The sequence below is a fragment of the Lampetra fluviatilis genome, chromosome 34 (genome assembly GCF_964198595.1).
Source record: "Lampetra fluviatilis chromosome 34, kcLamFluv1.1, whole genome shotgun sequence".
Lineage (NCBI taxonomy): Eukaryota > Metazoa > Chordata > Hyperoartia > Petromyzontiformes > Petromyzontidae > Lampetra > Lampetra fluviatilis.
The window spans coordinates 3790844-3808376 of record NC_136308.1 but is presented as its reverse complement, the minus strand read 5'-3'; the positions used below and the strand labels follow the sequence as shown (position 1 = coordinate 3808376).

The following is a 17533-nucleotide window of genomic DNA, read 5'->3' as shown; positions in this document are numbered from 1 at the left end:
CCCCACCCCCACCACCCCCACCGCCACCACCACCACCCCCACCACCACCACTACCACATCGCAACCTCGCGGGGGCCAGGCGGCCAGAGTCTGCGCCGTGCGGCGGTGAGCGGAGCGGGCGGGGAGGTCGTTCCCGCAGCAGCCGTCACGCTCAGGCGACACCACGAAGCCCCCTCGCTTCGCTTTGAAGTCGCCGCGTGCCCGGCTGCCACGGGGATCCCAGCGACTTCAGCCACGGTGGGACGCTAATTTGATCAATCGGAGCTGTTTTAAATAATGCAATGAAAGAGGCTGTGATGATGATGGTGGTGGTGGGCTGCTTTGGTGGGGGAGGATAAAGTACACGTGATGTGCTTTGGAGACCCGCAGCGGTGTGAGTGAGAGCGAGAGAGAGTGTGTAAGAGGGATAGAAGAAAAACGAGCATTAAAAGTATGAAAAAAAACTTGTCCCGGTGATGTTTCAGCCCTCAGCTGTGCACAGGGTTGAAAGGTGCTCATCGGTCTTTACGACAAAGCTTATTTCCGTTGCGATATGGCCTGCCTGTCACTCGCGTGTCACGCAGCCGTCTTGGATATATAAAGGGCTTATTAGCCCGTGCAGTGGATTTTTTTTGGGTTTGAAAGAAGAGGAGGAGGAGGGTGCGGTGGGGTAGGGATGTCCGGGGTTTTCCGGGGGTTTGAGGGGAGGCACGGGGGAGCAGCGGGGAGGGTTAGGTGGGAGGGCACGAGGAATGAGATCGGGAACATAGGGAGGGGGTAAGACACACACAGACACACACAAAACTTTTTTTTCGGATTAGTGAGCAGTAGAGTATGCTTGGGTGGTTACACAAAGAGCTCTCACTTGATCCTTGTAAGTACAGGCCTCCTTGTCCCACTCACTCCCTTGAAGTGGAATTAAAGCCATTTGCGCGCTTCATAGCCCCCCCACCACTGATTTCACTCGGCCGCATGATAGGTGGACTTTTCATCGAGTGCGCGAGTGTGGCGAGAGGCAGGGCTACTGAGACGCCCTCCCCAGCAAGCTGAACATCAACATCACCCGGGGCTGGCAGGAGCTGGAGGTGGCCAGGTGGCCCAGAGGGGTGGAATGGGTGGGTAGAGGGCCTTAGTGTTGAGTTAGATTCACTGAGCCAGCAATCCTGAGAACCAAAGTTGACATCTGGGTTTCGGCCGCCCCACGGTTATTATTAAGACGAGTTCTCCAAGCCATCGTCTCAGCTCGTTCAGCAATGCCCGCACACGTCCTACTGAAATACACTCTCGCGGAAATTAACTCACACCGGCTCCCAAATATTAAATATTTGTGTGTCGATCAACCCGCGACGAAGGGAATCATACAAAATTTTCTCTCTGGTGTGGATTTAGAGGCCAATTGAAGGCACTTATGCGTCGCGTTTAGCTTCTTGTCGCTTGGTGGGCGACGTCCCGTGCGGCAGAAGTTGAACACACGTGGGTAGACCACGATGTGGCTCTGCGGAGTCATCTTCCGGGGCTGTTGTCTGCCACAGCGCGGTAACACTGGCAGCTGCTGTGAGAGTTCTCAATGGACATTACAGAAACACAACGGACGGGAGAAACGCATTTAACACATTGCGTAATTCTCGACACACGTTCATACACAATACACATCTACTTCATAATGGAACGGTGTCCATCTGTGAGTGAGTTTGTGAGGGGGCAGCACTTGAGCACATATCATCGCACAGAGTCGAGGGCTAGTTTTGACCGGCAGGAACCAGTATTGATGATGAGCTGTGGCTATGATCTATTTGACCTCAGTGGCAAAGCGTGTCACCTCATCCATAGAACTGTCTTGGTCTGCTTGGTTCTTTCGGTAAAGTCACGTAAAAGGGAAATAATAAAATAATAAAAATAAAATATAATAAAATAAAAATTCTCACGACGTTTCGGCCACAACACAAGCAGGCGTCCTCTGTTTCTTCACCTGAGGACGGCTGCTTGTGTTGTGGCCGAAACGTCGTAAGAATTTTTATTTTATTACGTTTTATTTTTATTATTTTATTATTTCCCTTCTACGTGACTTTACCTAAAGAACCAAGTAGATGAATCCCTGCAGTCACGAAAGCTTTAAATCGAAATTTAACTGTCTTGATGTCAATATATCATAATAATAATTCACGACACTTTATCAATCCACTACAAGATGAGGGCCTCATAATAACGTTAAATTAGAGGTTTTTTAAAATTTGATTTTAAACGACACTTCACCAAAAATGTTGAGTACGAGTTGCTGAAGGTGGGGGGCTCGGGACTGATTCAACTGTCACTCAGCACCGATGTCAGCTACGACCAGGAGTCAAACTCAGGTGAACGGGGCTCATGGCACAGCGCGTGAACCACTGAGCCGCTGAGCCACTCCTCGAGTAGACACGTGATCGACACAACGATTGAAAACGAGTGGATTTGAAAACTTTGGGGTTTGCTAATTTGGACTCTTCATGATTCCCGCTGTGCTCGGTTGTCGACGAGAGCACGGTCAAGTCCTCGCGACTCCTTCCGGGAGGCCTTGCCAGCGTGGAAGAGTAGGCCAAAATACTGCTCGTTGAGATGTCTTCTGCAGCACACAATGCCACAATTGTTAGCATGCGATTTTAAATAGGACAAATATTCACGGGAGACAACCAAGCCAGTCATCGTCACGTGACGTAAAACAAAACGGCCGTATGCATGCGTGTCTTCGCCGCTAAAGCGAATGGAGGGAACTCAAATGAGGAAGACGTAAGCTAGCGTCCAACCACGTTACATCTAACATCGTTACATCCTATCACGTTACATACAACATCGTTACATCCAACCTCGTGACACCCAGTCACGTTACAGCCAACCTCGTTACATGCTACCGCGTTACATCCTATCACGTTACATTCAACCACGTTACATACAACATCGTTACATCCAACTACGTTACATCCCACCACGTTACATCCAACTACGTTACATCCTACCACGTGACATCCTACCACGTTACATCCAACCACGTTACATCCTACCACGTTACATCTTACCACGTTACATCCATCTACGTTACATCCAAACGTGTTATATACGACCAGGTTACATCCAACATCGTTAGATCTCACCACGTTGTTACATTCAACTTCGTTAGATCAGTGTATGAAGCTTGTGCCGAGGGAGAGAGAGAGAGGGGGGGAGGGAAAGAGAGAAAAAAACGTTGTAATTGTTTTTTTGTAATTGACTGGAATGCATTGAAGCCATACTTGGGTGAACTCCAGTGGCCCTCATTAATTGTTACTATTATCGCTAGAATAACAAGACTTCAAAACAACATCACAGAGAGAAAAAATACCCCCCCCCATCCATATCCGCCAACAGAAAATCTTCTGACCATCTGCATAACATTTTTTGGCTGGATTTTTTTTCCTCTCTTTCTCTTTCTCAAAATCTTTGACCAGTGAGCGGTTTTGGCCGATGTTTGCCCCCTCCCCCATTCCTACACACTTGCCGTACCTTTTCTTCGGGGCTTCTCAGTGAGCGCCGGGGAGGGTGCCACCCAGGGAAAGCGGTCGGCCCCCCGTGGACTTCCATGGGGAATCTCGACGCACGGATTTCAATTGGAAGTCCCCGCACGCGCTCCGCACTGCACCGCGCAGGTGGCTGTCGATGAGATGTTAACTCCCTCGCCAGGTATGCAGGAGCGCGTGGGTTCGATCCCGGCCCTGACGCCTGCTGCTGAATATTTAGAGTCTGCATGTCTCTCTCTCTCATCATCATCATGATCACAGTGGCGAGAAAATGTTAACTCCCTCGCCAGGTATGCAGGAGCGCGTGGGTTCGATCCCGGCCCTGACGCCTGCTGCTGAATATTTAGAGTCTGCATGTCTCTTTCTCTCATCATCATCATCATGATCACAGTGGCTAGGAAATGTTAACTCCCTCGCCCGGTATGCAGGAGCGCGTGGGTTTGATCCCGGCCCTGACGATGCCTGCTGTAGATTGGGAATTTTGCATGTCTCTCTCCCCGTGACAAAGATGTTCAACGGTCGTAGGTAGAGGAGAGGCTAGGATCGTGATGCCGTGCTCTAGGATCGGAAACGAGTTTCATCGCGCTCCCCACGTGCACACCACAGAGACAAAGATACCCGTGTAGCCTTCCGCACCGACGTGGCAAAGTGTTGTCAAGGGAAGCACCAACGGATGCTGCAACGCTACCCAATGAGGTGGCAGCACTAAGCTCGCCTTCCTTTGCCTCCGAAAGATGCCTCACGCTGCAGGAGCTATTTATTGCATTGATTTAGACCCCTCTGGGGGGGGGGGGGCATCACTCGTCCAGATACCACTCGCGACTGCCGTTAGCCATGGCTGGAAATCGAACCCGGGTCGTTGGGTTCATAGCGCAGCGCAGTGACCACTGTTACCAACCGACATGTATACGAAGACAAATATCCCCCGTATAGCCTTAACAGACTGTTGGGGCAAGAGCTGTGAACGAGGAGCACCTACGAAAGGCCGGCACGGCACACGAGGGGGTGGGTGGCCAGCACCACGCCCGGTCGCCTTTTTCTCTCCAGTGGCGATGTTTACACACCGCACCAAGTACTCATTTGAGGCTGAGTCGACCTAGGAGAGGCCCAGGACCGGTTCAGATAATTAAGTATCTGAACCGGTCCTACACTACACACACAGACACACATTCCCACACAGACATATATTCCCACACAGACACAGACACACGTTCACACACACACATTCACACACACACAGACAGACACACGTTCACACACACACAGACAGACACACGTTCACACACACACACAGACACACACACACACAGACACACATTCACACACACACAGACACACATTCACACACACGCAGACACGTGCACAACGTTGTCCCTCCCTGCACTGGGGCTGACCTTTAAGTTTCGTTTCACCCTCCCACCCACGCACTCCCCCGAGCCCCCGACTCGCCCGAACGGCAAGGGAGTTACTTAATGGAGCCTCTTCTCTTCGGGACACGTCAATTAAGAATGCGGGCGGCGATTTTGACAAACTACCCCGGTCTGATCGGGGTGCGAGGAAACATTCCCTTACCCACAACCAGGGCCCGATTATGGTTATGAGGCGCCTAAGGCTAATAGGAGGGAAGGCCTCAAGTACGCATTACTATTTACGAAGTTAAATGCTGAAGCCAGCAAACACATTTATTTACTTAATGTAAGATAAACGAACTCGCTTCACTCAATTCACCAAACGCTCGTAATTTTCCCTTTCAGGCTTCACAACTGGGACTTTTTTCATCCTGTTAGGCCCATTGAGCTATGTGGCTCTTATTCAGAAAGCGACCTGGCCACAAATAATAACTCCACGAAGTGGATTATCACGTGGGAATGCATAGCAGCCAATGACTCTAAATGCATATCGATTAAATTTCGATTTAAAGCTTTCGTGACTGCAGGGATTCATCTTCTTGGTTCTTTCGGTAAAGTCAGACCTGGTCTTCACCTGAGGACGGCTGCTTGCGTTGTGGCCGAAACGTCGTGAGAATTATTTTATTATGTTTTATTTTTATTATTTTATTATTTCCATTCTACGTGACTTTACCGAAAGAACCAAGAAGATGCATATCGATTCTAAACGTGGAGGGAAACACGGGGGGACCAGTCAGTTAACCCGTAACACCTGGGGGTGTAACCCATGACCTCCTGCCAACAAGCCGTCACTTATAGTAGCAGCAGCACAAATACTCGAGACGTTTGTTGTTGCTAAATGTGGACAGAAAAAACCGGAGGACCTGGAGAGAGGCATGCCAACTCCAAATACACGTAAGATAGGTTGCTTTTGGGGTTAGATCTCGTCAATATGAATGTGTCGTTAAACCCGCCACCACAAATCTGGCTGTCGCCTGACGAAGCTAGTTGTAATTACTGGCGAAACGTCGTACTCAGATTGTAAATGTTGTGGCTTGGCTCTCCAACGCACCGGTGTGCTGTACTAGTAATACATTGGTATGTTCTGTTTTCGTGACAAACCTTACTAATTGGCTGTGTCGGGTGGTGGCGGGTTTTAGAACACATTTATATTTACGCGATATAAAAAAAACCGGGAGTATGAATGATATTGGTCGCGAAAGCCTACGTGTCAACTCCAAATATACAGCTGCAGGAGCCAGGGTTGGGATCGAAGCCACGACCTCCTGTATACCAGGCGAAGTAGTTAACATCTCCTAGCCACCGTAATGATGACAGACAGAGACACGCAAACTCCAAATATACAGCAGCAGGCGTCAGGGTTGGGATCGAAGCCACGACCTCCTGTATACCAGGCAAGGTAGTTAACATCTCCTAGCCACTGTGATGATGACAGACAGAGACACGCAAACTCCAACTATACAGCAGCAGGCGTCAGGGTTGGGATCGAACCACGACCTCCTGTGTACCGGGCGAGGTAGTTAACATCTCCAAGCCACCGTGCCGTTGGAGCTGCGGCAGAGTCATGAATGATGCCGTCGTAATTCACAGACGACACGTGGTTTTGTTTGTCTTCACGACGGCCGCGCCACCGTCGCTTGGCTTGTTGCTCCAACGTGGGATGGGAGGGAGGGCCTTCAAGGAGATGGGGGTGGGTTCCAAAACACGATGGCCTCTGGGTTAGTGAGGCACTGCTTACGACCCAGCTCCAGGTTAAGACACAGCTACAATATCAATAACCGATTGTTAAACAACAACAACAACATATATACACTGTCAATAGTTGACCGGGTACTTCAGTGGGCTAATACCGTGTCGCAGTGCGTCGCCGCCAGCACTGCTGAGATCCTGCGCTTGAATCTTGGTTTTCAACTGCTTCTTGATGAAAGTGGATTCTCAAGTTTAGTGATCGGCAATGACTGCACGCAAAAAAACAAAGCCCTCAAAATATTAAATAAGAGTGTTCACTTAATTTAATGCGCGTCACTTAATTTGACGAAGTTCCAGCCTCGAGAATTAAAAAAATGTTGGTTTGATTGGCATGCCACGAAGGCTCTTTGAAGTCTAATATAAAAACGAGTGCTCCTAGCGAGGACAAAGAGGTCTATTGAAGCGACTATACAAATAGCTCCGTGACCTCATCTTGCAGGGCTGTTCTCTAACACAAGGTGGTGCACTGATAGCTGCAAGCGTTCTCTTCGTCTCGCGAGGACAAGGCGTCGAATTTGATTTGGTGAGAGATATTTTTTTTGTTTCAATGCAAAAACAAACAATTGACTCATATAAAGTGTCGAATCGTCATGCACTATTATTGCTTCAGCTGTCCCTTGCAAAATAGCCGGGCAACTGACTCATCCACGTAACAAATCGAAAATAATTTTAATTTCTTGCAGATACCACTTGCTACTTTATCGCGGCTGTAAATCCAACCCGGGTCGCTGAGTTCACAGCGCAATGCACGAACGATTGCTTCCATCTCACACGTATACAAAGACAAAGATCCCCGTAAAGCCTTAGACTGCTGGGGCAAGTGCTGTTAGCGAGCTTTATAGCTCATCCGATTCCTCCAGTATAAATAACTACTCTGTTTAAGGCCGGCACGGCACACGAGGGGGTGGGTGGCCAGCACCACGCCCGGCCGCCTTTGTCTTCCTAGGTGCGATGCTTGCACACCACACCAGGGACTCAATTGAGCATGAGTCGACCTAGGGGAGGCCCAGGACCGATTCAGAAATTCGTCAATGTTGATGGCCAAGCGGGAATCGAACTCGGGTGGCTGCCGCTCTCCACACATGCACGTGTGCGTGTGTGTGTCATTCATTATTTCTGAGGAGGCTTACCGGAGAGCCGTGAGGCGCTGCAAGGATGGGTGGTGGTCGCGGGTTGCTGAGGAGATGAAGTCTGCCTCAATGGCCCGCGATCACAAATCGCTCTTTAATTCCATCAAAAAAGTAACCTGCAGGGCCACACCTATTACCATCATTAGGGGAAAGAACGGTGATCCAATCTCTGACCCCCAGGAACAGGTTTGCAGATTTGCTGAGCATTTCTGTGTGGTCCTGGGGGAGGGGACATCCCTCAGCCAGGATAACAACGTGGGACAAATGGGGATGACCCTGCCGAGGCTGCGGTGCCTCAAATATTGGAAGTAGTCACCCCTTGTGAGTGGCTGGCTGAGGTGCATCTGTTGAGTATGTACTGAAGGTGATCCAGAGTCTGAGACCAGGAAAGACACCGGGCAGAGATGATCTCCCAAGCGATATGCTGAGGGAGGGTGGCGTTTTTGCACAGACTGCCCTACATGACATCATAACAACAGTCTGGACCACTGGACGTGTTCCACAAGATTGGAAGGATGCCCTTGTGGCCCCCCTCTTTAAGAAAGGGGACCGCACAGACTGTAACAACTACAAGGGCATCTCACTCCTCAGTGTGCCGGGAAAGGTACTGGCAAGGCTTATTCAACATCGCCTTGCTGGGCACGCTGAGGAGAGGCTTGCAGAGCCCCAATGCGGTTTCAGGAAAGGGCGGTCCTGCACATATACCATATTTTCTGTCCGTCTGCGACAGCAGAGGTGGAGTGTTGATTTGAAGCTTTCGTGACTGCAGGAATCCATACTTCTTGGTTCTTTCGGTAAAGTCACGGAGGTAGAAAAAATAATAGATCACGACGTTTCAATTACAACACAAGCAATCGTCATCAGGTGAGACACCTACGCCTACTTCAGCAGTTGTCTTGCTGTAGTTGTCTCACCTGATGACGATTCCTTATGTTGCAATCCAAACGTCATGATCTATTATTTTTTCGACCTACGTGACTTTACCGAAAGAACAAAAGATTATAGAGGTGTAGTGAATTCCAACATGACCTACATCTCTGCTTTATTGAGTTGGTCAAGGCCTATGATCCCATCAGTAGGCCTGGGCTTTGGGTTGTTCTTCGTTCTTTCAGAGTGCCTGACCCTCTGCTCACGATCATTAAGGACCTTCATGATGGTGAGCGGGCCCAGGTAAAACTACGTGGCCGGGAGTCAGAGCCATTCCCTGTACACCTTGGGGTGCGACAGGGATGTCCTCTGGCTCCCACATTATTTAACATCTATTTTTACCACGTAGTTCGTGAAGCCTTCAATAGCTGTACCTGAGGAATTTATATCCGGTACAGATACAATGGGAGGCTGATCGATGCCCGGGTGCGGTCAAGGGATGGCTCCCTATTGCTCAACCATGTTATGCATGCCGATGATCTGGTAATTGCTGCTCACTCAGAGGAGGAGTTGGAGGCGCTGCTGCTGAACCTGGAGCTTGCCACCAAGAGGTGGGGCCTTACCATCAGCCCCACCAAAACTAAGCACCTGCCTGGTTATTTTGTACCATCGGACACTCCACCCCCACAACTCCCAATCGGTGATAGGGCAGTTGTGGAGAGAGTGGGGCGTTTCCCATTCCTGGGCAGTGTGTTCATAACCGGCTCTGGTTTAACAGCAGAGGTCTCACTCCGAATCAGTAGAGCAGCATTATCTTTCCATCGGTTGCGTAACGCTGTGTGGAAGCTACCTGGTCTCTCGCTCCGCACGAAGCTTCAGGTCTTCTTGGCAACAGTCATTCCCTCCCTTCTCTACGCTTGCGAAACGTGGACCCCCCTAATGGAACATCTTCGCTGGTTAGAAACATTTAGGCTGGCCTGCCTACGATCCATCCTGGGTTTACCCAGACTGGATTGTGTGAGGAAATCACACATCCTTGAAAGATCTGGACAAAGTCCCATCGGTGAGCTCCTCCGGCAGGCAAGGCTGCATTGGCTGGGTCATGTAGCCCGCATGTCCAGTCACCGCATGTTTAAACAGCTTTTGTTCGGCCGGATCGAAGGGGCTAGACGTGCGCGGCACGGGCTAGAGAAGAGATGGAGTGATGTGGTACAGGAGGACGTGGAGCTGAGTGGACTTGCCGATGACTGGTTAGAGCGGTGTCAAGATCGGTCTCTGTGGGAGAGGCTCGTCAAGGACGCTAATGGGCAATTGGAGGCAGTCGCCCTCATACAACAACGGAGGGCGGAGGAGCGACGCTCACAACAACGAGCGGAGCGCCGGGTGGCTAAAGCACAGCAAGTTGCCACAATAGGGGGCGCAGGTGGTGCATCAGACAGTCATCTCGGTCATCTCAGTCAGTCGACCCGTGGCACCTGGGTGACCTCCTGCCAGTGGGCGTTCGACACTTTACGTGGCCTCAAGGTGCACATAGCCTGGCACAAGCGTCGTGGTGACGTCACTGCCACTTAGTGGCGAATGGCGGTTGTTGTTGTCATTCATTCTGCATCTCCCCAGCAATGGAGACGCGCTAGTGATGCAGTGGCTAGCAGACTGCGCGGTGAATCCGGCGACCCGACTTCGATTTTCCACGCACGACCAATAACAGCGGCGACAATTTGAGCCGATCATGGGCCTCCCCTAGGTAGACTCAGCCTTAAATGAGTACATTGCGTGGCGTTCAAACATCACCACAGGGGAGACAAAGGAGGCCGGGTGTGGTGCTGGCCACTCACCCCCTCGTGTGCCGTGCCTTGCTAGCAGCACTTGCCCTAACAGCCTATTGAAGGCTACACGGGGGATCTTTGTCTTTGTGTATTTTTTTGTCTTCCCAGCAACGAGGGAGCGAAAATAGCTGGGTGCGGTGCTGACTGCTCCATCCCAGTGTGGCATGGAAGGCGTAATTGGTGCTTCCTAACAACAACAACACTTTCACCAACAGTCAAACACGTGAGCCCTGAAATTTCACCAATACCGTTCTGTTTGTACGTATCTTCAACTTCTTTCGCACCGTATATAGCCAACCGTGCTCATCAGAGGTACCGGGGAAAGACAAATAAACTAATAAGCTGTTCTAAAGAAATCAGTTGTCAATCTAGATCAGGGGTCGGCAACCTGCGGCTCCGGAGCCGCATGCGGCTCTTTTGAACCTTGACCGCGGCTCCGGGGCGGATGCTAGCGAGGGGAGGAGGCGCACTGTGACACCTGCTCTGGCGTTGCCGCTGCTGACAGGTCGCCGCTCAGCTCCACACTGCCCGCCCGGTGACAGGCAATAACGTTGCCGTTGCTTTGTCACATGTTTGGAAGAAGTAAAAACCTTCCTGGGCAGCAAAGAGCTCACCTTTGCTGAGCTGGAACAGCCAGAGTGGCTGGAAAAATTACATTTTATGGTAGACATGACAGCACATCTAAACACGCTAAATACAACCCTTCAGGGGAAAGGAGGCACAGCCCTGCACATGCTGGAGGAGGTTTTGGCATTCGAGCGCAAGTTGACAGTGTTTGTCAAAGATTTACAGAGAGGTACACTGTCTCACTTTCTCTCTTTGAGAGAGTTCAAACAAAGTCATGATACGATAAATTTGGAATATTTCAAGTCTGCAATCACCACAATGCAAAGTTCGTTTGGGAAACGATTCTGTGAGTTCAGAGAGGAAAAAACGACATTATCCTTCCCTGTCACTCCCCTGGCGATCGATCCATCCCTATTGAATATGACTGCATTTGCAGGTGTAAGTCAACCTGATCTTGAGATGGAACTGGCCGATATAGCCGACAAAGATATATGGGTGTCCAAGTTCAAATGCTTGACCGCTACTCTTGAGGATGTTGCCCGTCAGAAGGCCATTCTGGCTCAGAATCATAAATGGAGTGATATTGAAAACCTTCCCAAACAGGACAAACTTGTATTCGAAACATGGAATGCCATCCCCAACACTTATATAAACATGAAAAAGTATGCATTTGGAGTCCTGTCGATCTTCGGCTCCACATATGTATGTGAGCAGGTCTTCTCCAACATGAACTATATTAAAAACAAACATCGATCACGCCTCACAGATGACAGCTTGCAAGCCTGTGTGAAAATGAAGGTGACGTCTTACAGCCCTGATGTGCAGACACTGTGCACTGAGGTTCAGGAGCAAAAATCCTATTAACCAGGTAATTTAGCTATTAATTTGCAAAAATATATTTTACATTGTTAAGTGAAAAAGTCCTTTTTTTATTCAGATTGACAGCTGACTGCACGATCCTGTATATAGCAATAAGGTAAGAAACAATATATGCAGTGTTATATTTGTTTTAATAGTTGCAATGGTTTTGCGGCTCCCAGTTTATTTTTTCCTTCGGTAACGGGTCCAAGTGGCTCTTTATGTCTTAAAGGTTGCAGACCCCTGATCTAGATTATATAACACATTCCTGTGGAGGGAGCTGGTAGGAACGTTGGGTTGCTCGGTCAATGGCCAGGGTCAACGGCGGCGTGGTGTATTCCGCAAATATGGCCGACTGTGTTGAGTTTTATAAGGGCACCACAGGGTGACCAGCTCCTCCCCACCCAGCCCCACCCCTCCTACACCCCACCCAGCCCCACCCTCCCCACACAGCCCCTCCCCACCTTCCCCACCCAGCCCCTCCCCACCCTTCCCTCCCCACCCAGCCCCATCCTCCCCACCCAGCCCCACCCTCCCCTCCCCACCCAGCCCCTCCCTTCCCGACGGACGGACACAATAATCCCCTGTGGGCTGGTGTAACCAGGAGGTTCCTACCAGTATAAGTGCACAGCTCCAGTTGCTTCCTCATATCGGAAGGGAGAGCGTTCCAGACGGCTGCAGACGCGCTTCTGAAAGCGCGTGGTGCTGTGACCGTCTTTGTTCTCATCACCGTGTATCGTGAATGTGCACATCTTGATTGAAATCGGAGCCTCGCACTCCGTGAATGTTCCTTGCGTGAGTCTCAAGACCTTTGCGGAAGGGTCCTGCAATTTTGACCTTGAGCCACATCTCCTTTAATGAACGTATGCGTGTTGAACTTCTTTCGCAACGTACGTAGCCAAACGTGCTAATCGGAGGTGCGGAGTGAAGGACAACAAACTAAACACAAGAAAAGCAGTTCTAGAGAAATCAGTTTTCAACCGAGATGTTTTAAAAGTGCGCGGATCGAGTGTGTGGGCTGTCATCTCAGGCTGAGACAATTAGAGAAAGTTCCAGTCGAGGTTCAGATGCCCGTCACCACTGATGCTGTGCACGCACGGCTGTAAATTGAGCCGATGTCACTGGGATTATAGCACATCGCGCTCAAAACAAACAAACCACTGTACTACTCCTGCTTGTGCCAGGCTATGTGCACTCTGAAAACCACGCGACGGCTTGTTGGCAGGAGGTCATGGGTTACACCCCCAGGTGTTATGGGTTAACTGACTGGTCCCTCCGTGTTTCCCTCCACATTTATAATCGATATGCATTCAGATAATTTGGCTGCAATACATTCCCACGTGATAAGCCATTTCGTGGAGTTATCATTTGTGGCCAGGTCGCTTCGGGAACAAATAGCCACATACCTCAGTGGGCCTTACCTGCTACAATACAACATAGACTGTGATTGGCAAACGCACTATCTGCACTCCCCACGTACCACCTTGCTTGTGTTTTAGCTGCCGCCAATTGCTCAGCAAGAGCAGCATCGTTCCCGAGCCCCCCTCACTCGGCTGACCACTGGTACGAGTCAGCAGAAGTTCACCCAGTTTCAGGTTTCAGCTTTACCACGTCAGCCCATCTCCTCTGTAGCCCGTGTCATACCCGTTTGGCTCCTTCGATCTGGCCAAACAGGAGCTGCTTGGACGTGCGGTGGCCGAACATACGGGCTACATGACCCAGCCAGCACACTATACACAGACAATGACAAAGATTCACCGCATAGCCTCGACAGACTGTTGGGACAAGTGCTGTTAGCGAGTAGCACCTATGAAAGCTGGCAAGTCACACGAGGGGGTAGGTGGCCAGCACCACGCCCGGCCGCCTTTGTATCCCTAGTGGCGATGTTTACACATCGCACCAGGTACTTACCTAAGGCTGAGTCGACCTAGGGGAGGCCCAGGACCGGTTCAGATAATCGTCACCGGTGTTGGCCATGAGCGGGAATCGAACTCGGGTCGCCAGGTTCGTAGCTCAGCGCGCTAACCGCTACTCTACCGCTTCCCACACGTATACATATACATACACGTACACTCGCGCGCGTGCACGTGAACACACCATCACCATCGGTGCTGATTGTGTTGCAGGTAGGAGCAGTCTCGTGCACTCCGGCGCAGCCCAGTCGAGCCAAAGTGGATGTGATGGAGCAACTGACAGCACCTGTTTGCATGCTGCCCGTTCGTGTCGCCCATCTCGTGGTGTCACCCACCTCGTGTCAACCATCTCGTGTCATCCACCCCGTGTCGCCCATCTCGTCGTGTCACCCACCTCGTGTCACCCACCTCGTGTCACCCATCCCGTGTCGCCCATCTCCCATCACCCATCACGTGTCACCCAGTTCGAGGTTCACTCAGCCTCATGCGAGTACCTGGTGCGATGTGTAAACATCACCACCAGGGAGACAAATGCGGTGGAGCGTGGTGCTGGCCACCCACCCCCTCGTGCGCCTTGCCGGCCTTTATAGGTGCTACTCGATTACAGCACTTGCCCCAACAGTATGCCAAGGCTATACGGGGGATCTTTGTCTGTGCTTCGTGTGTTGGCTGGGTCATGTAGCCCGTATGCTTGGCCGCCGCGTGTCCAAGCAGCTCCTGTTCGGCCGGATGGAAGGTGACAAACAGGTCCGGCACAGTCGAGAGGGGATATGGGCTGATGTGGTACAGTTAGCTTTTTCATAACAACATTATATCGAAGCCAATTGATTTTTAGTGTCGAATTTTAAAGGGCATTGTCTTTACACATTCATGATCAACTCAGCTCAGCAGAGTTGATTGCATATGATGTATGTACTGTATATATATATAATGGGTGTGGCTGTATATATGACTGCAGGGGCATAATCATGTACAATGTAATTTACTTATCCAGGAAAGTCTCACCGAGTTTCAAGTCTTAGAAGGGTCACGCAATGGGATATTTTGGCAAATTCATGACTGTTTGGCTTATCCAATATATGCACTCATTGAATGTATGACTGCATGTCTGTGTGACTGCATACGTGAATATGTGGATGAGTGTGCGCGTGACCAATCATACATTCATTATTTGTGACTCCACAACGAGCCACGCATGACGTCACACATCGTACACGTGCAACTTGTGTTAACATCTATATGCCAATCGACTTTTGCCATGTAACTTCCTTATACACACCAGCCTATGCTAAGCCGGTCATGGGTCTTGTTTGACCATACTTCAGCGGCTGGTAAATGCAGGTTGGCGAAGGGGGGGGGGGGTGTGCTGGCCCTATTTAGATAACACTGATGCGAGCCATCGCTAGGAATGAAGCTCAGGTGGCCAGGTTCAAAGGCGGTCACTGCATCGCGCGCTTTCAGATGCGCTGCTGCGGACGTCTGGAACGCTCTTCCTTCCGATGTTATGAAGACTGAAAATTTATTTCTTTAGAAACTGCTTATTGCGTTTAGCTTCCTGTCCTTACCCCGGCACCTCTGATTAACACGGTTGGCTACGTACGGTGCGAAGGAAGTTCAACATACATAATGCATAATTGAGTTGTTTTGGATTAGATCGCGTAAATCAGGCATGTCGAAAGTCCGGCCCGCGGTCAGATTTCATGCGGCCCGCAGCTTCGGTCTTATAATGTGTTATTTATGGCTCGCTAGCTCTGTCAGAATAAATACATAATAAAACTCATGGAAATTTAAGGTATTCTATACAGTTTGTTCAATGTCATCTGACTGAATGAAAGGCAGAATTGCGTTTTTAGAGTTGTTCACGTCTGCCTGAGTGGCTTATATTTGGTTACATTGTCATTTGAAAAATAAAGGTAATTGTGACAATGAAAATTGTCTACACTATGGGAACCTCATTTGCCAGTAAAAATATGATAATTGGTTTTTTACCCTTCTATCTGGCAACAAAACTGACACCTTTTTACAAGGAGTCATGTTTGCATAGACCGCAATACCTGCAGTCATAATACAAACAAAAGACAACTCTGATAATGTGCACTGTCCTTGAAGTTGATTGGTCCACACCCGAGGCAGCTTTCCTTTGAGCCTAGTCTTTTGTTTGTATTATGACTGCAGGTATTGCGGTCTATGCAAACATGACTCCTTGTAAAAAGGTGTCAGTTTTGTTGCCAGATAGAAGGGTAAAAAAACAATTATCATATTTTTACTGGCAAATGAGGTTCCCATAGTGTAGATGCTTGCCCCGAGCTCTCATACTCTGATGGTGCATTGTCTTTGAGTTGTGCGCCTTTTGGCGTCATCTGGTCCAACCCATGTGAGACTAGGCTCAAAGGAAAGCTGTCTCGGGTGTGGACCAATCAACTTCAAGGACAGTGCACATTATCAGAGTTATGTCTTTTGTTTGTATTATGACTGCAGGTATTGCGGTCTATGCAAACATGACTCCTTGTAAAAAGGTGTCAGTTTTGTTGCCAGATAGAAGGGTAAAAAAACAATTATCAATGAAAATTGTTTTATAACAGTGTGTATTTCCACGTAACTTGTGTGGTTAAAACAATGTCAAAAGGATCTATTGGCCCCCGGGCATCTTCACTTTATCAAATGTGGCCCTCTTTGCAAAAAGTTTGGACACCCCTGGCGTAAATAATACGCACGTGCCCAAATAAAGATTACGCGCGGACCAACGCGCCACCGCTCCCTCCACCCGACAAATAGCCACGCGCGTTCAACACGCGTCACTTGTTTGAAAGTCTCGACGCCGACAGCGCAACAAGTTTCCCCGTCCGCCTCGCCCCCCGCAGGGACACATTTGTCATCGGCAGTTCGCGGCGGCACCATAAACTCCCGATGCCTTCAGACAAAAGGACGCGTCAATCAAAGGTGCGGCGCTCCGAGGATTCGGGGTAAAGTTAACGCGTCAGCGCTGCGTCCCCACCCCTTGCAAGAAGAAAAAAAAACAGCAAATAACTCCCCCCCCCTCCCCAGGCTCAACGAGGTCCACCGAAGAAGTCGTTCATCCGCAGGCGTCGAGACGAACACGTGGCTCTCGTTCACGTGAGCCGTTCGGCAGCAACGCCGCCGCAACACCCCTGCTCCCTCCCAAGAGCTTTGGGGAAGTGGCATCGCCGTGCCCGGATGGCCGCGAGTGTGAAAGGCGTCGGAGTCGACGTTGATGAACACGCCGGCGAGTGTAAGCCCGCCGGCGAGATGGAGCCAGGCGAGACGGCCCATCCATCACGGACTCCCAACCCACCCCTGCCGCCCCCCCCCGCCAACACCAACACCACCAAGGGGGCGTTAAGCTAATAACGAAACTTGGCGTCCAATGTTTGGCTGCCCGTGCCACATCGTCGGCCTGCAGAAACACCGCCGCCGGTGTGCCACTACCCAGAGTTGTGTAACTGAGACGGAGGGTTTTTGTTGTTGTTTTTGTTGTTTCACTGGCACGTCTTGAGCCCGAACAACGGCACTCGCTTACTTTACGTAATCTTTCCGAAGCGCACTTTGTAAAACGATGCACGATGGGCACCTTTTTTTTCACAAGAAGGACACATTTTTTCAGATATTATATTTTTGATTTAGCCATCAAACCCCCCCCTCCCCACCCTGTTTCTCGTCACCGTGTGATGCTACCCGCAATGCGTCGTG

At 50.1% G+C, this 17533-nt stretch overlaps 1 long non-coding RNA gene across 1 annotated transcript in view; it reads left to right on the top strand.

Moving 5' to 3' along the window:
* Positions 1–222: 222 nt before the first annotated feature.
* Positions 223–17533, top strand: part of LOC144944296 (uncharacterized) — a 53804-nt gene continuing 36493 nt past the window's right edge. The window contains exon 1 of the long non-coding RNA XR_013639572.1: positions 223–237. This is a non-coding gene — a long non-coding RNA (uncharacterized LOC144944296). The remainder of the gene's footprint in view (positions 238–17533) is intronic.